We start from the raw sequence: 7,065 nt of genomic DNA, 5'->3' as shown, positions 1-7,065 counted from the left end.
GGAACACAGCGCACTTTTTCCTACTTTTTTTTCTGGCATGCGTCAGAAGTCATATTGACGAATTAGGATTTCTCCCTCTTCCTTCGGACGTGGATGGATAGTGTTATGAGTGCACTGCAGGAAAGAGGTCGAAATCTAGTGGAAGCTAGAGCTCTTGCTGGTGAGAGGAATTATTTGTGAAAGGATAGTGGGATGTTTAGAAGGGGATGGGCAGGGCAACTGTATGATGCGGCAGGGGTAAACCGGTGAAAGCTGTCAGGCCCTGCTGTCGAACAGAAGAGTGTGTTGTGTCACCCTGACCCGAGTGACATGGCCGCTTTCTGGTGTCCCGTTTCATCGGAGGGACGAAAGCATGAGCGACTTAGGTGCCGATATGCTTCACTTGTTGGGTGTTTGGGCATTTGGGTAGACCATGGTCAAGTTTTTTGTGTTTTTTGCTACTTTTTCCTTTTCCTTGATTTTGTATATGTGTTTGTCTTGCTGTCAGTCACCCCTCTTGAGGGATATGACCAAGGTAGATAGATAGGATTTCTCTCTCTGCCTTCCACCCTTTGATTCATTGTTCTGCCGAAACGCCCAACCTTGCGGAGATGTCCTAATGTAGGCTAATCTGACAACAAATTTTGTTTTCTTTCTTATCAAGTCGAACGAGCAACACTGAAACTCAAAAGGATTGCAATCATATAAACAAGGGTTGGCATACATATAGTGCCTGATTACTGTAATCAACAGACACCATGCTAAAAAGCTACCGCAGGGAAACACGCCAGGCTTTAAAGCTACGTCAGTTAGCAGTATTTTGAAGCAATGAAAGACTCATTGGACTGGCGGCAGTAGCTCAGGAGGTAGAGCGCTCGTCTTGGGATCAAGGGATCCCAGTTCGAATCCCGGCTCGTCCGTGTTACATGTCGAAGTGTCCTTGGGTAAGACACTGAACCCCTAATACCCCCAATAAGCCGGTTAGCGCCTTACATGGCTGCAAGGCTGCTATTGGGAAATGTGAAGCACACTGTAAAGCGCTTTGGGAAGTCTTGACTTGAAAAGCGCTATAGAAATGCAGATCATTTCATTTCATTTCTCAAACAAGACTAGATCAAAACGTGGGAAATCGCTGTCAGCCTTGTGCGTATGCGCACTAGGCATCGGTAGGACGTCTCCACAAGGTAGGGCAACGGTACGAACAAAGGAAACCCAGTTTGAGTCAGGTTCAAACATCCAGCATAACGAGTGTAGACCCGTGACAACATCTAGAGGACCCATCCAATATGGCCGACTGTTTTCGTTCAGGGACCCGCGTGACGTCACGTGAAAACAATCTAGAGGAAAAGGAACCCCTTTTTGAATACAGCGCGAACCAGCCATCCAAAATGGCGCCCTAGACCGTCTTCCGTGCTTCTCCTCATGCGAGGACGAGGCCGAGTTTGTCCCGACTGGCCGGTAATCAGATTAGTCAGGAGAGCCTGCGCTAAACTCATCTTCCCGCCCGCAAGCTTCTTAGCGACGCGGCTAACGCTGGGCCTGGCCAAATCAAGTCGGCAGAGGAGCGCTAAGGAGGATCCGGGAGCAGCACTTTTTGACCTCGGAATCTTGGTGGCTAACTTCGTTTGGCCTTCTTTTTGACCGTCTTGATGAATTCCTCAAATCCCCGTGGAAACCTCTTGCCACCAAGAATGGATCGAAACCTGCAGGAGGAGGCGGAGGGCGGCTTAGATGGCTGCCTTCTCCACGACCTCGCTTGATTGCTCAAAGTCAATGAACGTGGGCATCGCTAAGGTGGCCGCGGGTCTCGCAGAATAACACACGTTCTCATCGATGCATTTCTACTTAACTCGTTTCAATACCATAATGTATCGATACGTTTTCAGAAGCATTGCCCAAGTGTAAAAATGTAAAAAGATTTTTGTTGTTTTATTTAAAAAAATATATTTGACACAGCTCATTAGTAATTAAAAGCCTTTTGGAATGATTTCACTGTGATAAAATCACCATTACCTATCAGGACTGGTTTTAAAAAGATCTTTGTCCTCACATTGAGGAAGCCTCCACATCCTAGTGTTGCTTCCTGTATCCAGCAAGTGAGAGTGGGTAGGCAGCCTCATCTGGCAAGTATGCGTAGATATGGATAAGAACAGAATATTAACGCTTTAACAGAGCTTTTATCTTCCTAAAAATGCTGTCATTGTCGGGGCAGAGAGGGACGGCGTTTCGTTCATGTCTGCAGGATCGAAATAGTGCGATCACATCACCAAAAACATCTTTCACAAAGGGCCCCCAGTTTTCGAAGAATTTCTGAAATAACTGATCATGTTATTACTGTGTTGTTATTATGTTATTAACAGGTTAGTTATCGGATGAATGGTTAAATAGACAAGTAAAAAACCAAATTTTCCTAGAAAATCACAATGTCCCAACACTGGTGAGATATATTCAGAACAGGTCCACCTCAGCTGTCCTTAGGGGGCAACCTAGTGCCCGGGGGCACCATGTTAAAGACCCCTGGTTTAGATATTGGATGTATAACAAATGCAAAAAAAAAAAAAAAAAGAGTACCAAATTGAAAGTTCTGCTTCTCAGAAGTTTTCCCAAAAGGAATTATTTTCAAGAAACATAACAATATGTTCAACTGTCATTTACTAAACAATGGTAAATGCTAGAAACATCGTTTTTTGCTGAAGTTTCATGCTTTCTGTTGTCCTACGCCTTGATAGCTACGGAACAAAATCTTCTGTAGGCCTTCAAACATGAGTCAAAATGGCTTCCCATTTAAAAAGAAAGTCTGGCATTGAGAGTATTGTTTTCCTGTCTAATAGTCAAGTCAAGTCACACTTATTTGTATATCCCATCATCACAAAATGTCTTAAAGGACTGCACAGGTTACAATGACACCATACCCGGATCTTAAACCGACATGCGGGCAAGGAAAAACTCAAAAACCTCAGCGATGAGGAAGAATAAGAAATCTTGAGAAGGGGCCCCACAAGTGGTCATCCCCCTCCAGGATGCCATAGATTTAGCATTGGCTAAATGCATACAAAAAATTCCCAACATCAATAAAAAACATAGGTAAAACGGCAGCTAATGCCTCCTAGTGGTGATGTAAACTTCATTCGTTAAAAAACAGTATTGTTTTGAATAATAAGCAAAAAGACTTGAATTATCATGTAAACAAACATTTTTTTACACACCCAAAAGCTTGAAATATTTGTTTTACAGACTATGATGCTGACATGATGCAAGCAACATGATTGTCCGCCATCTTGGCTTTCCAGCCCCTTTCCAACACGGTGACTGCAAATACAAAAGGACAGTTGACTGTGAGATCGTCACTTCCAGGACAAGTGGAAATTGGAGTTTTTTTTCACCAAAATTGAAACAACTGCGTCCGCCTAATTTGCCAAGTTACTGTTTTTCAAACAATATCAAGAGGCACCGCTAAACAAAACGACAAAAACCTCCCTGGAAACAAACACTGTGAAAAGGTGAAGCAACCGGAAGCTGTTTCAAAGGCACAGCAGAGCGATTTTTCACAAGACCCTGCGAGTCAAATGAAAATGCTACAAAGGCGAGCTACGAGGTCACGACGCTGACCGCCAAGCATTGTAAAGACTCTTCGAAGAATGCCAGGCTGAATAGTTGGCCTTCACACATTTTCAGTTTACCAAATCTGGCCCGCTTTTTGAAAATTTTGGACACCTGCGCCCTAACTCCTTAACTCCTAACCCCACACCCGAATAAATGACTTCAACATTCTTAAACCTAACCCACCTAACCCTTAACAATAATCTTAACTCTAAGCAACTAACCCTACTAATCCTTAACCCTAGAGCCTCAGCCCTAACCCTTTACCCCTCCCTGCTAACTCTTACCCCTAACCCAGCAAATCATTAAGTGGTCAAATAGTACGCAGTGTCCCTTTAATAAATCTAAAATTGGGCTTGTAGGACACAATAATATGTTGTGCTGCTTTCAGTTGATGGGCATCACAACACCAGCCCTTTTCCTAATTGCATTTTTGGAGGGTGAAATGAGAATAACCATGCCCCCACCCTCCCTCATCACATTCTACAGGGGCACCATAGAGAGTATCCTGACCAGCTGTATCTCTGTGTGGTGTGGAGGCTGCAGCGCTACCGACTGGGGTAGTGTGAGGAGGGTAACGAGGACAGCAGAGAAAATAATCGGGACTACACTTCCCTCCATTCAGGACATTGGCCAGAAGCGCTGCCTATCCCATGCTAAGAACATTACCGGGGACCCCTCTCACCCCCATCATGGACTGTTCACTCTGCTAGCCTCTGGGAAGAGGTACTGCAGTGTGCGGTGCAGGACCACCAGGTTCCACAATAGTCTTGTCCCCCTGGCCATTAGACTGTTAAATGGTCACTCAAACACATAGTAAATCTAAACTGCTGCTAATCTGTACATCTGTGGGTTCTGTTTGACTTTTTGCACTACTGGCAGTTCTTTATAGCTAGCCACTCCTTGCACATCTGTTTCTCTGCACTATTGTACCTACAGCGTTATTGTTACAGTGTTATTGTTCTGTTTACCTGACTTGTTTACCTGACTGCCCATTTTGTACATCTGGTTGGCTACTCCTCTTGCACTATTTGCGCTACTGTAAAATACTATACATAGCCATAATTATTTAGTATATTATTAGCACTCAATACTACAACTCAATACAACATTTTATTTATATCTGTACATTCAAGAAAACTGTGCGGGTCAGATGTATCGACATTTCGTTCTGTATACACGTGTACTAGAATGACAATAAAGTAGATCTGAATCTGAATTATAATGACTGTGCTGATTGTATGTATTACTTGTGTTATTTTTCTAAAATATAGATATTTTTGCTAATTACGTCACTTCATTTTGAAATGAGCAAAATTATTTGATACACCATGAAAGATCATTCTTTGAAAATATACAACATAAGAAAATAATAATTAAAACCGACTGTCTCAGAAAATGATAAACTCATTTATTTCCTGCAATGCCATTTTTTGGAAAATGTCATACCTTTTGATTCATTAGAAGTCCACTGAAATATTAGTTTTAATATTGCTAAGTTGGCGTACAGCCAATGACTGTACCTTTTTACGATATTCTGATATTTTGAGATGGGATCTTGAAGTTTCTAGTTAATATATATTCATAATTGGATGTAGAAAAGGAAGAAAATATCAATGTAAAACAAGCAGTAATACCAGCCTTTGGAATTATGAAAATGACCCGAGAAGACACTTATTTTTAAAAAAAAAAATATCTTGCTGGACTGTCTGCAGTGCACGACGACTTTATTCCTCCTCATCTCCTGTCCTGTCAAAACCCAAACCTATCTGTAACTCCCCCTGGTGGCAGACAAGCTTATACCTCAGGCTCTTTCTGAGAAACGATTTTGTTGCTTCCTAGGAACAAAAAAAAAAAAAAAATCCCGCTGGGAGCGGCAGGCCGAAAACAGGAAATCGATCGATCCGTTTTCCGGCGCTCTTGTCCTCATTAGACTCACTAGTTAACTGGTTGCTATAAAAAGCTTATGGTTTCTTTGGAAGTGTGTTGATTTTGATTTAGGGGGGAACGGCGGATGAGTGGTTAGCGAGTCCGCGGCAGAGTTCTGAGGTCACGGGATCAAATCCAGCTACCAGCCTTCCTGTGCGGAGATTGCACGTTCTCGCTGTGCTTGCTTGGGTTTCCTCCAGGCACTCCGTTTCCTCCCACATTCCAAAAACATGCATGTCAGGTTAATTGGTCGGTCAAAAATTGTCCCTAGGTGTGAATGAGCGAGCAAGTTGTCTGTCCCTGTGTTCCCTGCGACTGGCTGGCAAGCAGTGGAGGGTGTCCCCTGCCCACTGCCCGAAGATGGCTGGGATGGGCTCCAGCACCCCCGTGACCCTACTGAGGATAAGCGGCACAGATAATGGATGATTCAATTGATTCTATTTTGAGATATTTTAGATACAAGAGAGTGCTTTATTATTTTGGGAAAAAGACCCAATCTGCTCACAAGACATAAAAAAATAATGATGATTATTAATAATATCATCATAGAACAGACAATCGCTCTGTGAGTGCTGGCATACATTTTGGCGCACTCAAAACGTGATTTTAAAAAACGATATCCTTGTATTGTATTCCTCGTATTTGTATCTCATTTTGAAAAAAGGAAACAAAAAAGACTACATTTGTCACAGTTGCCACGGCGCCCAATTGGCCCCGTCTGTGTGGCGCCAGCTGCGGCTTGTTGACAGATTGGCTTTCAGTCTATTTAAGCTCAGTGCTCTCACTCTACCTTTTTCAGTCGGTCAACGAACCTCCGCCCCGCAAGAACTGGGTTTCGAGTCGGTCCTGTTTCCTGTTGGTATTTCCTGTCCGGTATTGTTCCCGTTTAATATCGGTTTGCAGTTTCGTTCCCATCTATTTTTGTCCTGTTTATTATTCTCTCCAGTGTTCTTTCCCGTCTAGTTTGTCCTGTTTAATTTTGATATCCTGTTTCAATATCAATCATGTCTGTTCCGTCTTGTCCGGTATCAACCCCATCTGTGTGATATCTGCTCAGGCAATTCGTATCGATCTCGTCGGTCACTGGCTTCCTGTCATTCCACGCCAGACCGCTGCCTAACGTGCATGACTCCCAATTTCCTGTAAAATAAATGGCTTGGGTGAAAGACGTCACACATTTGGGTCCGGATCTTGTTCCAGCTCTTGACATTACAGGAGGGGTGGCCAACTATTTGGAGTTGTGGGTCGCACTGGGTGTAAAAATATGGCTGATCATGGAGATCTATCCATTTTATTTTATGTCTTCATGCAGACATCCACATGTCATATTTCTTTATATTTGCTTTTAAATCGATGACTTTCACCGGATTGATTTTCGAATGATCACAAGGAAAGGAAAATGATGTATTAGGTCCCGATCGATGATTTCTTTCCAAGATTCATTTATTCAAAATGAATTGTAAAATAAATCTTAAGCAATTGTTTAATATATTATTACATGTAGGATTGATTGTCACACATCCGAAGCTGAGACAATACTGATGCAAAAGATTTCGG

This window comes from Urocampus carinirostris, chromosome 17 (genome assembly GCF_059441175.1).
Source record: "Urocampus carinirostris isolate Australia breed hairy pipefish chromosome 17, RoL_Ucar_1.0, whole genome shotgun sequence".
NCBI lineage: Eukaryota > Metazoa > Chordata > Actinopteri > Syngnathiformes > Syngnathidae > Urocampus > Urocampus carinirostris.
The sequence above is the reverse complement of the archived record's forward strand: the minus strand, read 5'-3'. Positions refer to the sequence as shown.